The following is a 13,168-nucleotide window of genomic DNA, read 5'->3' as shown; positions in this document are numbered from 1 at the left end:
CCTCGTGGTGAGGTAAAGGTCAGCAACTCGAAGGTCACAGCATAGAGCCTAAGCACAGGATTTCTGACACGGCAGAATTTTGCCTGCCTCCCCACAGTAGAGCAATAGTCTTTTAGAGGTTTTGTTATTTAATTTCCATTTTACAAATGGGAGAAGCTTCTCAAATAATTTGCCCTAGCTCATTTAGCTTGTTATCCACAGTTAAAATTTACATGAAATGCTCAACACTACACCAAGTCATATGAATGGAAAGTAGTTATCAGTTCTTCATGGTTGAAACAGATGATTGTGAACACACACACACACACACACACACACACACACACATGCTCACTTTCACATATGGTACAATCTTATATTACTTAATGGGCATTAAATTGATAAAATAAAATGAGTGTTATGCGCTCAAAATAAATGTTTGAAATCATAATAAAGGCCTAACCTGACCATGTTCTAACCTGGGACTGCTGGATGAGAATACTCTTATCTGTACAGGATGAAAACCCAGGGAGCACTTGGAACGAAGTCACAGCAAATAAACCAGTGAAGTTTTAATTTTTATTATATCAATTAATTTAAACTCAACTAGCATTTCATGAAGAATGGTTGCTTTATTGCACAGTACAGAGCGCCCCTCCTGATTTAAAAGAAAAAAAAATACAAGAGTTGATATATGAAAGTTCAATTCCTGATAATCCCAGTCTAGGCCCACAACTGGGTTTTCTTTTTCTAAATGCAAAGAGTAAATAATATCAGCTCCTTTATTTGGTTGCTTATTTTAGGCTTGATGGGACATGTGTGAGTAGGTGCTTCTGCATATTTTTTAGGATTAATGAGACACTCTATGAAAAGCACCTAGCAGAGGACCTGCTCTAAGTGATGATCTGTTGATGAGGATAATGGCTATGATGGTGGTGATACTGATTTAGCAAGTGGGATGCAAGGGCGACTTCATTTCCACATCAATGTTGCATGTGCGCTGTTTACTCACTGCTGTAGCAACACATCACAGTCTGTTACCAAAGCCACAAGTGTAAACCACAGTCTCTGAACATGAGGCAATGGCTTATGCATGTGTGTGTGCATATAAATCATTGTGGGAAGAACCTAACCCTAAGCTTGTGTTGCTAATGATGAAATAAAAACATGAATAAAAGAAGGATTTGCTAAAGATTGACCAGAGTTTATACCTCAAATCTCACCTTCCTTTTCTGTCTATTTATTTTTATGCACAAATTCCATAAGAGTAATATGAAAAACAGTAATTTCAGCACTTTGTTGTGAAACTTCATTACATTTTCTTATCAAGTAAGCCAATAGTATGTCAGCTTCAGTGCTTGACTGATGTGAGAATCCCAGCTGTATTGGTGCCTTCTTCTTTCACACTCCAGTGAGCAGCATTTCTAACAGAGCAGCACTTGTTTTGTTTAATTGTGCAGTTGGAAAATTTCAGACCAAGTCTTTGAAATGGGTGAAATAGTAATGAGTTATAAACAAACCCAGTGTTATTTATGATTAAAAAATGGGAGAAATGACCCTTCTGCAAGGAAACATACTGTCTACTCTATCAATATCCATCTCCTGTTGTTGGGGTGAATCTATGGAAACAGAGGCACCTAATCGTGTGTTTAAAGGCTTTGCTGCTCATTCCGTGGAGGAAAGAACAGCATGTGGGATGTCACAGGCGTACCTCGTTGGAGACAAGGAGTTTTGGGAATGTATTTAGAAAGGAATACACACATGAGATGAGAGTGTAAGGGCTGCCCTAGAGTGCCCAAGCAAGGAGAGTGAAGGCAGAGGCCTGTGGGTACATTAAAGACCTGTGAGTCCTGGTGTAATTAGAGATAGTGTATTTCTAATCAGGCACTTTGGGGAAAGGGCCTGAGGAGGAAGTGGCTGTGAGTGGTGAATGTGTTGAGAAAGGAGACAACTCATTTCCCTCAGATGGGGAGGTCAATCCTTCTGTGGCCAAGTTCTATCTTAAAAACTTGACACCAGAAATAGTATTTCCATGGAAATAAAGCAAGAGTGATTAAATTAACGAATAACAATACACTATAGAGTGGGATATTACAAGGTATATTTTTAAACCTCAGGTAGACTTTATAGAACAGAACATTGATCCAGTAAGGGTAGCATCTGGCTAACTGGAGATTACAAAGCTGTTGCTCATTTATCCACTCATTAATTTTTTCAGTCATTGAATCCAAGGCATTATTTTAGAAAAAAAGATAATAGCAAATAAAACTGTTAAAATGCTTTCCTCATCTATAGCTTTCACTATAATGTGGCAAACAGTTGATGATTTTTTATTATGTTTTTTTTTAACATATACATTTATATTTTTACACATGAATAAAATAAACTGCATACAGCAGGAACAACCATGAGACAATCAGAAATTATATAAATGTTACATTCATAGTGATTTGGCTATTTGTATTTGGAAAACTTTAAAACATCTTTCCTATCTTGTTAGGTCTAAATTTCTGAATGGAAATCAATATCTATCATATCTCATCTCTATTACCTTAAAACTTCTATTTTGATCTAGAAACATCTTAACCCCTAACTTACTAAGCTTAATTGAAAGACTAAACTATCTGGTCTTCAACCCCATCAGAGATTTGAAAATGAATAAAACTCAAATACATGAGTGAACCAGAAGTGCAAGGTATCAGCTTCCAAAATGAAAAAATGACTGAGTCATTTTGCTGCCTGAGAAGTCACCCAACACTCTCTATAATGTTGGAGCATCATCTTCAGCCTTCTGGCCCAATATATCTGACAGACATATTTGCGAGACAGGAACTATCTGAGAACTTGCTTACCCTGTCTTGGCAGAGTTTGGCCATTGACTCTGCCTGCATTGATGATTTATTTAAGGAAGCCCAAATCAGTGTATGTTATAGATGGTCCCAAGTAAATCATAACAGTTACCTGGCAAGGACAAAGGGGACTGTTGCTATGAGGGAGATGCACTTTAAAGAGTGGACAGATGATACCCACAGATGCCAAGGACCTTGCTTTTGTCATAGAAGAAATGAAACAAAGAATGCCAGTGATGGGCTGCAAGGAAGAGCGGAGAGCAGATAAGGTCAAGTTAGCAATGTACAGAGGCTAAAATGGTAGCAGAGTCTCACAGAAGTTAATCAGAAGACATCACATCCTCTGGGGAGAGTATTCAGAAGCCGTCTTCTTGTCACCCCACAGGAACAGGTAGGAGCCTCCTTTCCAGACATTATTCATCTGTGATGAGTTCAAATACAATCCCCAAAACTACATTCTTCATTCAAAGCAGTTACCATCCTACACAAGCTACTTTTCCTTCTAAAATATGACTTACCATAATTTCTCTTGGCTCTGAGGGCTTAAGTTGAAGACTGTGGTGCTGCCTGAGTTGGTTTCTGGTGGAGTTTCACTCATTGGCTTGCAGATGTTATATTCTCTCTGTGTCCTCACCTGCTCATTTCTGTATGGTATGAAAAGAACAGGGGCTCTGATATTTCCCTTCTCTTTTAAAGATACTAGTTATTTCAGAAAAGACTCCCTCCCATGATCTCATGTAGTCTTACTTTTCATATTAAAGTCTGTCTTCATAGACAGCCATACTGAGGGAGGTCTTCCATAAGATACTAGGTATACTCAATGCAGTCCATGGCAAAGTACAAATTTTGTAGCATAAAAAAATCTGTATTGTGCTGATAAAGACATCAGAGACTAATTACTTTCTAGGGGCGGTACCAGCACAGTAAGAGGAGGATTGGGAACAGGAAGAGGAGCAGGCAGTGGGGGAGGGTAGGAAAAGGGAGAAGAGGAAGCTGAGTTGTACTGTTTCCATTGTCCTCATCCTGGAGACTATGATCTCTATACTCCCAACAGAAATTGTGGAAGAGTTTGAGTTCAGCTGCAAGCAGCAATGGATCCTTTGGTGAGGATGCACACTTCATCATGACTTAATAAAATTAAACAGTGGAAACTGCTTTGTGAGAAGAAGAAAAACTTGTGGGTTTTAGATAATTCTGCAATGATGATTCTCCTTAGTGTGGCATAGACAGAGGTGTGTTCAGTGAGCAAAAGTTACTGAATGTCTGCCACATGAGAGTGTCTACTGTGTCTCATCCGTGTTGTGTAGATGTGAATATCAGGAGCAAATCAGGGTTCTTGATCTCATGATGTTTGTATTTTGTGAAATTTATATAAAGCCAGATTGCAGTAGTCATAACCTCAGACACAGGAAGATTTGCCTGTTATTGAGGCAGGTGCGTAAGCGGGGAAGAGAAAAGACAGCAAGGACTGGTGGGGCCATGGGTGAAGGAAAGGCAACATCTTCCAAGGGGTGAAGTCTCGCCTGTGTAGCTGCAGATGGACCTGTGCCATGGTGGTTATCTCTGTGTGCATTTCCTTCTAACCCACCAGCTTTATCTTAGGCCCTTCATGGATATTTTCTCTTTCCTGCAAGCTTAAAATATGCACTCAGTTGAAATAATGCTGTATTCTGAATACAGCCGCCTTAGATGCCTTGCTTAAAGCACACCTGTCCTAGGAAATGAAACTCTTGTCCCATACTAGGTCACTTTTCTTTAAAATGAATGATTGGTGTGAGGCCTAAGGCTGGAGAACTGGTTTCACAGCTGAAAGGTTTTCTGCCGTCTGTCAGTGCCCCAAAGCCACCTGTTTCTAAGAGAGAAAGCTGGGCCTGGATGACAAAGTAGCATTTTCATTTTCTCAAGACTTCCTCTTCTCCTTGGCACAACAGCCAAATCCTCCTAAAAGAACTCAGCTTGATGTTGGCTCCATGATGTCCTCAAGTATGGCTTACCACCCACAGCACTGGAAGCTGAAAATGTTTTTGCTAAGTGAATGTCACATTAATGGGCTTTTAGTCTCTAGGTGACATATTGTGACTAAAATACTATGTACCTTTAGTGACTGAATTTTCTACTCTGGAGCCATGCTAATCCAACACTGCTTGTTTTCCACATCAGAAGATCACAGCGTTCTTATTAATGCAGGTGACCTCTAAAATGTCAAGATAAGACACTGCTTATTCACTAGTAGGTTATGTGTTGGTCACATTTAAGATTGCTTATTTTGTCCTCTTGACAAGGACTGGAACTTAAAATGAATGAACACCAGGCAGTTTCTAGAAGATTTGTAACTGTCAGGAGAAAATAAGATCCTCTGTTCATGCATTGCTTCATCATGGTGATTCCCACTTTTGTCCCCGAATCATTGTGTCATTTCTAGTGACTCAGGACTAGCTGGTAGGAAGCACAGGATGCCCTTAGCATCTGTCGTGTGGACCACAGCGGTTCTCCACCAGATTCACTTGCTGCTACTCAGACCACGTCTGTTGTGGCAGAGTAGAGAGTGATGGCTGTGAGGGCTATGGATGATGTCCAAATGAGTGGTCCCTCCCTGGTCTAGTGTGGGCACAAGGGAGATGGTGAGAGAGCCATTTTCACTGCTGCTAAGTGTGATTAGTGTATGCCTTCATCATGAGATTAGGAGGGAAAGCTGTTTTTATCTGAAAGCCAGCTCCCTTCCACATTGCAAGTTAAATGACCTGTCCTGCATAAGCTTTAAAAATGGGAACAACTGAATTCTACTTCTGATGGAAATTCCTCCTACTAGGGCTATCCTTCACAGTACAATTAATGTCATTGATATGTCTCAGTTTATGTGTAATTATCTTACATTGCCCCCCTTAAGACTTATTTTATAAAGTCTTTTGTTTGTGTGTGTTCATATGCATGAATACATGTGTGTTGGTGGACATATGTGTATGTGTGAGGACAAGAGGTTGACTTCTGGCCTCTTCTTCAACAGCTCTCCACCTTCTGTTTTTGGCTAGCCTAGATGGTCAGTAACTTTCAGGGGTCTACCTGCTCCTGCTTCCTCAACACGAGGTTGTAGATGTGTCACATTTCCTAGCTCTTTTGGCATTGTTGGGGATCCAACCTCAGTATTCATGTTTGTGTGGAGGGTACTCGATCAACTGAGACATCCTCCTAGCACCGTTTTCATTCACTTTATTGATGAGAGATAAATTATAGAACTTAATGTAGCTTCATTTTTATTTATTTTCTTTTTTTTATTATAACTTATCCATATTATGTAATCCTCTCACTCTTATCTTCCTGTTCCCACCTTCCCTCCCTCTTCTGCCCTATTCCCCCCACCCTCAGATCTCTGACAGGTGGGGTCCTCCTCCCCCCCCCTCTGACCACAGCCTATCAGGTCTCATCTGGATAGCCTGCTCCCGCTTCCTCTGTGTTCCCACTGGGCCTCTCCGCAAAGGGGCAGTGATCTAATTGCTGGTACCTGAGTTCCTGTCAGAGGCAGTCCCACCTCTCTCTGCCCCCTTCCCCATGTCCAGAATGACCTGCCCATTGGCTACATCTGAACATGGGGTCTAGGCTCTCTGCTTGCAATGTCCTTGGTTGGTGCATCAGTTTGTGCAGGCCTCCCTGGGTCCAGATCCACCAGCATTGATGGTCTCCCTGTGGAGCTTCTGACACTGTCCCCACTCCCCCACATGCCCTGGTCCTTCTATCCTCCCAACTCTTCCATACAACTAAACAAAATGTTACTGCTAAACAAATTGATTTTTTCCATCAATGTATTTAATTCATTACTTTACAGCCTGATTGTGGTCTCATCCTCCATTCCCCTCTCCCCTTCTTCTCAGAGGAGAGGCCCCCGATGTGTAACAACCCACCCTAACACAGCAAGACTAAGCACATCTTCTCCCGCAAGGCAGCCCAGCTAGGCAAAAGGGATCCAAATGCAGGCAATAGAGTCAGAGACAACCCCCACTCCACTTGTTAAGGACCCACATGAAGAACAAGCTGCACATCTGCTACATATGTGTAGGAGGCCTAGGTCCAGCCCATGCATGCTCTTCGGTTGGTGGTTCAGATTCTGTGAGCCCCTCATAGGCCCAAAATACACAAAAACAACTAAAGAAATTAACCACCAACAAACTAACTCAATTAAAAATGAGTTACAGAGTTAAACAGGGAATTCTCAACAGAAGAATTTCTAATAGCTAAGAAGCACTTAAAGAAATGCTCAACACCCTTACTCATCTGGGAAATGCAAGTGAAAATGACTCTGAGATTTTATCTTACATCTGTTAGAATGGCTAAGACTTACCAGGAAACTGAGACAGAGGGGAGGACATTCTAGTGGGACTCTAGATGAGAGAAGCATGGGAGAATGGCAAAGTAGAAGGATCCAGAGGGTCCTAGAAGCCTACAAGTAGAACATTATGATAGGCAGATTTGGGCCCAGGGGTCCCGCTCAAACTAAGGCACCAGCCAAGGACAATACAGGCGGTAAACCTTAAACCGCTACCCAGATCTAGCCAATGGTCAGAACACTCTCCACAGTAGAGTGGAGAGTGGGATATTACTTTCTCACATACTCTGGTGCCTCACCTTTGACCATGTCCCCTGGAGGGTGAGACCTGGTGGCACTCAGAGGAAGGACGGCAGGTTACCAGGAAGAGACTTGATACCCTATGAACATATACAGGGGGAGGTAATCCCCCTCAGGAACAGTCATAGGGGAGGGGAATAAGGGGAAAATGGGAGGGAGGGAAGAATGGGAGGATACAAGGGAAGGGATAACCATTGAGATGTAACAAGAATAAATTAATAAAGAAGAAAAAAATGAAAAAAAAAACTCAAGGGACAGCACATGCTGGTGAGAATGTGGAGAAAGGAGAACACTCCTCCATTACTGGTGGGAGTGCAAACTTGTACAACCACTTTGAAAACTAATCTGGCACTTTCTCAGAAATTTGGGAATAATTCTACTCCAAGGCCCAGCTATAGCACTTATGGGTATATACTCAAAAGATGCTCCACCACACAACAACGACATTTATTCAACTATGTTCACAGCATCTTAATTCATAATAGCCATAGTCTGGAAGCAACCTAGATGTTCCTCAACTGAAGAATGGATTAAGAAAGTACAATACGTTTACACAATGGAATAGTACTCAGCTATTAAAAGCAAGTGGATGGAACTAGAAAAGATCTTCCTGAGTCAGGGAACCCAGACTCAGAAAGATAAACGTGGTATGTACTAAGTCATAAGTGGATATAAGCCATAAATATCAGGATAACCATACTACAATCCACAGACCTAAAGAAGCTAAGTAACGAGAGAGGCCCAAGGAAGGATGCTTGAATCTCACTCAGAAGGGGAAATAAAACAGACATCTGACGCAGATGGAGGCAGGAACCTGGGGGGGAGAGGGGGTGGGGAAGGTTAGCTACCACCACTCACATGAATCTGCCTTGTATTGTTCTTTGTTTCATATTTGTTTTCTGTAGCAGAGTGAATGGGATGTAAGGACAGGACCCGGGTGCATGACCCATCACTTTTGGGATGGACTAACAAAAGCCTCACACATGATTTGCCCTTCATTTGAGTATTTGTTGAGTGCTGTTACTCATGGCCAGGTAGTCCTGGCTGATAAAAGAAATGTAGTTGAATGTGAGGCCAAGGAGCAAGCCAGTGAGCAGTGCTCCTCCATGGTCCTGGCTTCAGTTCTTGTCTGAAGATTCCTGCTCTGGCTAAGTCCCTGCCTTGGCTTCCTTTCATGATAGGCTGCAGTTGGGACATTTAATCCAAATAAACCATCTCCTTCCCAGGCTGCTTTTGGTCATGGTCTTTTGTCACAGAAATAGAACGTGAAGAAGGACACATGGGTACAATATAGTCTGATCATATTCAGTCCTTCCCCTCTAACTCCCCCATGTCCCCTGAATGCAATCCAAGCTTCATGTTATTCAGAGAAATGTATTATGTAAAAGGAAAAATAGCTGTAATAAGTATAATTTTACTCTTATTCCTGTTTCATTTATTTGCTATTTTCCATTAAAATTAAAGTTGGCATGTGTATACATGGTGACATTGTCATGTATAGTAATTATGCCCTGCAGATGAAAGCATTGCTGTATGATCTCATTAGCTGCCTGTATATGTGTGCCTGAGTGGGTGGATACATATATTTGATGTATGTATCAATACACATATAGTACTATACATATGAATCAGAGTAGATATGCCACATTGTAGACTCAGTCCTATGGATGAGACTGCAGTAAAGACCTGTGTCCCTGTCTCATTAACTTGCAATCTGAATTGAAATGGAAAATAAAAATAAGAATTAATTAAACAATTTCTAAGAATTATGGATGTCATACGAGATTTCAAGATCAAAATATGACTCTAGCAAGTCCTTTCATTCTTGTGTCATCTCAGCCAGGGATAAGTTGTACAGGATGTGGCAATCACATGTTAGACATTACGGTGGATTATCTTTTTTTCTCTTTCATGTTTTTGTTTGTTGTCTTGTTTTCACATTGGAACTACTAGAGAAGTTGCAATTAATCCAAGAAAGAAACTTTTAATGGCATCCAAATTCAGTAAACTTAGTTGAAATATATAACTGAATATTTAGTTTGTTCCATGCATAAATTTTCAGTATTACTCTATGTAATTAAAAAGTTACTTCAGAAGTGACCAGACAGGAGAAAATAAATGCTCTCTGATATTTCTGCTCCCTACTCCTGAACTGAAATCACCTTCTTGGTAGTTTAAAGCTTCTATTAGTGTTTTTGATGATCATTAATATTCATTTACTTAATCAGTTGTTAAATACTCATCAAAGTATGCTTTTTAAAGCTTAGAGATTGTGCTGTTTTCACAGGAATATTCTCAAAGAGATATGAGATGAAAATTAGCAACCAGTGTAGTGTGAAGTCAAAGTCAGTGAGCAAACTTCTGAACACAGGTGGTATCGGCTTCCGGAACGTGGCCAACTACTCACTTCCTAGCAGTGCTTGGAGCCCATCCTTCTTAAAAATATGTGTTTCAATAGTGCTTTTGATGTTTTCAAAGTTTTAATTTTATTTTTCTCTAGTCAAATAAAATATACGTATCAAATTAGGTACACATTTCCATCAAAAGAATCTTTCTTCTCAAGTTATTCCTGAGAAGTAAATATTTGAAATGATGTTAGTTTTTTAATGATACAGATATCATTTAAGTCCTTTAAAGACATAATGGTAAATAAGTACACAAAATTAATGCAGGAATTCTATTGTTTGTTTGTTTATGCATTCGCTTTACACCCCGATCACAGCCTCCCTCTCATCTCTCTTCCCAGTCTGTCCCTGATGCCCTCTGTCCCTTCTCCTTAGAGAACAGGAGGCCCCATGAGTTCCACCCCACCCTGGCACATCAAGTTGCAGCAAGATTAGGTGTGTCCTGTCCGACTGAGGCCAGACAACATAGCCCAGCTAGGGTAAAGGACCCAAAGGCAGTCAACAGAGCCAAGACAGCCCCTGTTCCAGTTGCTAGGAGACCCACATGAAGACCAAGCTGTATATCCTTGGAATTAGGTACCCATCTACCTAGATGATGATTGCATCTTATTGTTTCTTTCTAAGATAAGAACTTTGCAGATCATAAGCAGCAAACCCAATGCACGTTTGGGGATTAGTGGTTCTGTTGGCAGTGTTTTCAGTCCTAGTACGTAAGATAGCAGTGAGGAAAGAAAGCAGTTGTACAAATAAAATTCTTATCTGAACATGGACTTACATAAATGTAGCATAAGAAAAATAATTTAAACCTTCACTTCAAAAAAAAATTTTGTTTTGTTTTGTTTTGTTTTGTTTTTTTTAGATCTCTGTTTTGATTTAGTGAAAGGACAGACAAAATTGTGAGCCCAAATAACAGGACTCACCAGCATTAGGAATATTATCTGTGGAAGCCTAAGAGCAATAGGCCTTAACTGTTAACAGGATATGTTTTATTGCATAGTTATTTAAATATATTTTGTGTAACTGACCTGGGATTATTTGGAATAAAAAACAAGGAAACTCCTGTGGAATGCAAAATCAGTAATATATAATTGAGTGGCATTTTTCCAGGGGCCAAGTGTCAAAATCAATATCCAGCTGACATTAGGCCAGTGCCAACACATCTTATATGTTCTTAGAGACGCATTTTCTCAGAGACGCAGTTCTAAAAGTTGAGTAGAACATCAACATATTAGTCTTAGAGCTAAAACCTTTGCAGTCAAATATCAAAATCTTGATGTAGCAATGCAGGGAGTGGTGATTTCTTAACATTTATCTGGTTTTCTCTGCCAAAACTGTGCCACACCTCCATCGTTGTGAAGGGATACACGTTTTCGCCTTTCACCCAGGGGAGAGCCAGCCTCATCTCGGCTGGTGCCCATCACTGCTTTCAGGATGATTCCAACAAGTTGTTAAGATTTTCTTTCCTTAAAATAAGTAAGGTTCAAGTGATCCCTCCTTGTCAACCAAGAGGTTTGAGTCACTGTTCCAAAATAAGTCAGACTTAAAATTATTCCATGATTTCTTAAGTTTTGTATGAAGACTTTGTTTTTTCCTTAGACATTTTGGAAACATAATCCTTAACGTCTGAGTTCTTCCTCTTATTTGTTGTTAAGTAAATCTTAAATGCATTAAGGTCTTTGGTTAGAAGTTAAAAGTAAACACACAGTCTTAAACTGAAGGAGCATCATGTTAACATGAGGCATCATGGGTGCAGTATGTGGAAAGGAAGAGGAGAGTAGTATACCCACGTGTATGTTCCCACGTCAGAGCTGAACACTAGCAACAGAACAGAGCAGGTTGCTTATTGAGTGGAGTGCTTGCCTAGCATGAGTGAAGTCCCTTGTTCAATCCCAGCAGTGCATAAGTCAAGTTTTGTGGCTTATTCTCTAAGTTTAAAAAGTAAGAATCTGTAAAAGTAGGAAAGAAGCAGATATAGGGGAGAATTCAGGATCCATAGTGTCAAGTGGGACATCAAGTGTTTTTGTTTGTTTGCTTTTCCGTTGACAACTGACTGGCAGCATACCCTTTGGCATTTTGCATTCAAACAATCATGCAGTACCATGCTTCTATGTGTAACACAGATTTTACTGTAAAATTCCATGTCTTTCCCCCATTACTATAAGCACCAGCTTTTTGCAGTGTTTACATTAGATTAATGGATGAAAGACATGGATCATTGCTGAACTAAATACAGATCTAGAGAAGGGGAAAGGAGGAAAGGAGCAGGTATGGGGTGCGCTTTCAGAAAGATCTGCTTAGTAAGGATGATATGAGATATAATCACACATGTCTCAGACAAGAAAGTTTTGTTTTTGTCTTGGGTTATTAGAGAGATAATAATCAGGTGTGCTTTTAAGCTAATGGAAAATATATTAAAAAATAAGAAAGTTGAGAGTACAGAGGAAATGTGGATAGCAATCCTTGAGGACAGGGGGATGGAAGCAAAGGGCCTCATCAGCAGTAAGCCGGAAACTTGTAGGGAAGGGCCAGTGTAGAGGATGAACACTGTAACTTACAGGGCGGGTCACTAAGGCAGGTTCTTAGATACTGCTGGCTTCCGTGCTTCTGGAAAAATAAGGCAGTCTCTTAGAAGTGAGAGGGATATAGTTTAGGAGGAGCATTTGAGAAACTCAGGAAGTTCATAAAGTGGCAGAAGATGTTAGAGCTCAAGAAGGCAATTAAATCCTTATTAAGTAGAGTTGAAGAGCCTGGGAATCCGGAGACCATGAGTGTAGAGTCTTGAAAGTCTGCACATAGACTTTCCCAACAGTAATTACTGTCCAAATAGAGAGGCTTGGTTGTGAAATTTATTGTGAGCCTAATATAGAGGTGTAACAAACGTCCTGGTGGTTGCACAGTGAGGGCGGATGGGAAGTTTTGAAGATGATATTATCACCATGATTATTGCCTCTGTCTGATAGCTTTTGCTTCTAGAATTCCTTTCCTTTACAGCTTCTTCACTAGAGCCATCAATGCTTTTGCTGCACTTAGACTGGCCTTCGTGAATTGTTTGTAGCTGATGATCAAATAATAAGGGGTTATTTAACTCATGGTGGTCAGGAAGCAGACATAAAAGAAATGGCCGGGGACTAGATAAAGTCTTCTAAGGCTTTCCTTCAGTGACCCGGACCTGTCCAGCTACACCCTTCCTTCTGATGCTCCTAAAACATCTCCAAATACCTAGCATCAAATATTCAATACAGGAGCCTGTGAGGAATGTCATGTCAAATTTAAAGTAAATGCTCGTGATAATAAAGTTAGACCTTCAAGTATATTTT

The 13,168-nt window shown here is 40.4% G+C and overlaps 1 protein-coding gene and 1 long non-coding RNA gene across 5 annotated transcripts in view; one reads left to right on the top strand and one right to left on the bottom strand.

Annotated features, from left to right (window-relative positions):
- Window positions 1–13,168, top strand: part of ITGBL1 (integrin subunit beta like 1) — a 233,011-nt gene that overhangs the window by 64,013 nt on the left and 155,830 nt on the right. The window lies entirely within an intron of this gene.
- The window catches only part of LOC311589433, a 72,142-nt gene that overhangs the window by 21,152 nt on the left and 37,822 nt on the right, over window positions 1–13,168 (bottom strand). For all 4 annotated transcript variants that reach the window (XR_014776548.1, XR_014776549.1, XR_014776550.1 and 1 more), the window contains 2 exons: window positions 3,347–3,472; window positions 2,941–3,069 (listed from right to left, as the gene is read on the bottom strand). This is a non-coding gene — a long non-coding RNA (uncharacterized lncRNA). The remainder of the gene's footprint in view (window positions 1–2,940; window positions 3,070–3,346; window positions 3,473–13,168) is intronic.

Source organism: Acomys minous (genome assembly GCF_964271855.1).
Source record: "Acomys minous genome assembly, chromosome: 18".
NCBI lineage: Eukaryota > Metazoa > Chordata > Mammalia > Rodentia > Muridae > Acomys > Acomys minous.
This window is presented reverse-complemented; position numbering and strand designations above follow the sequence as displayed.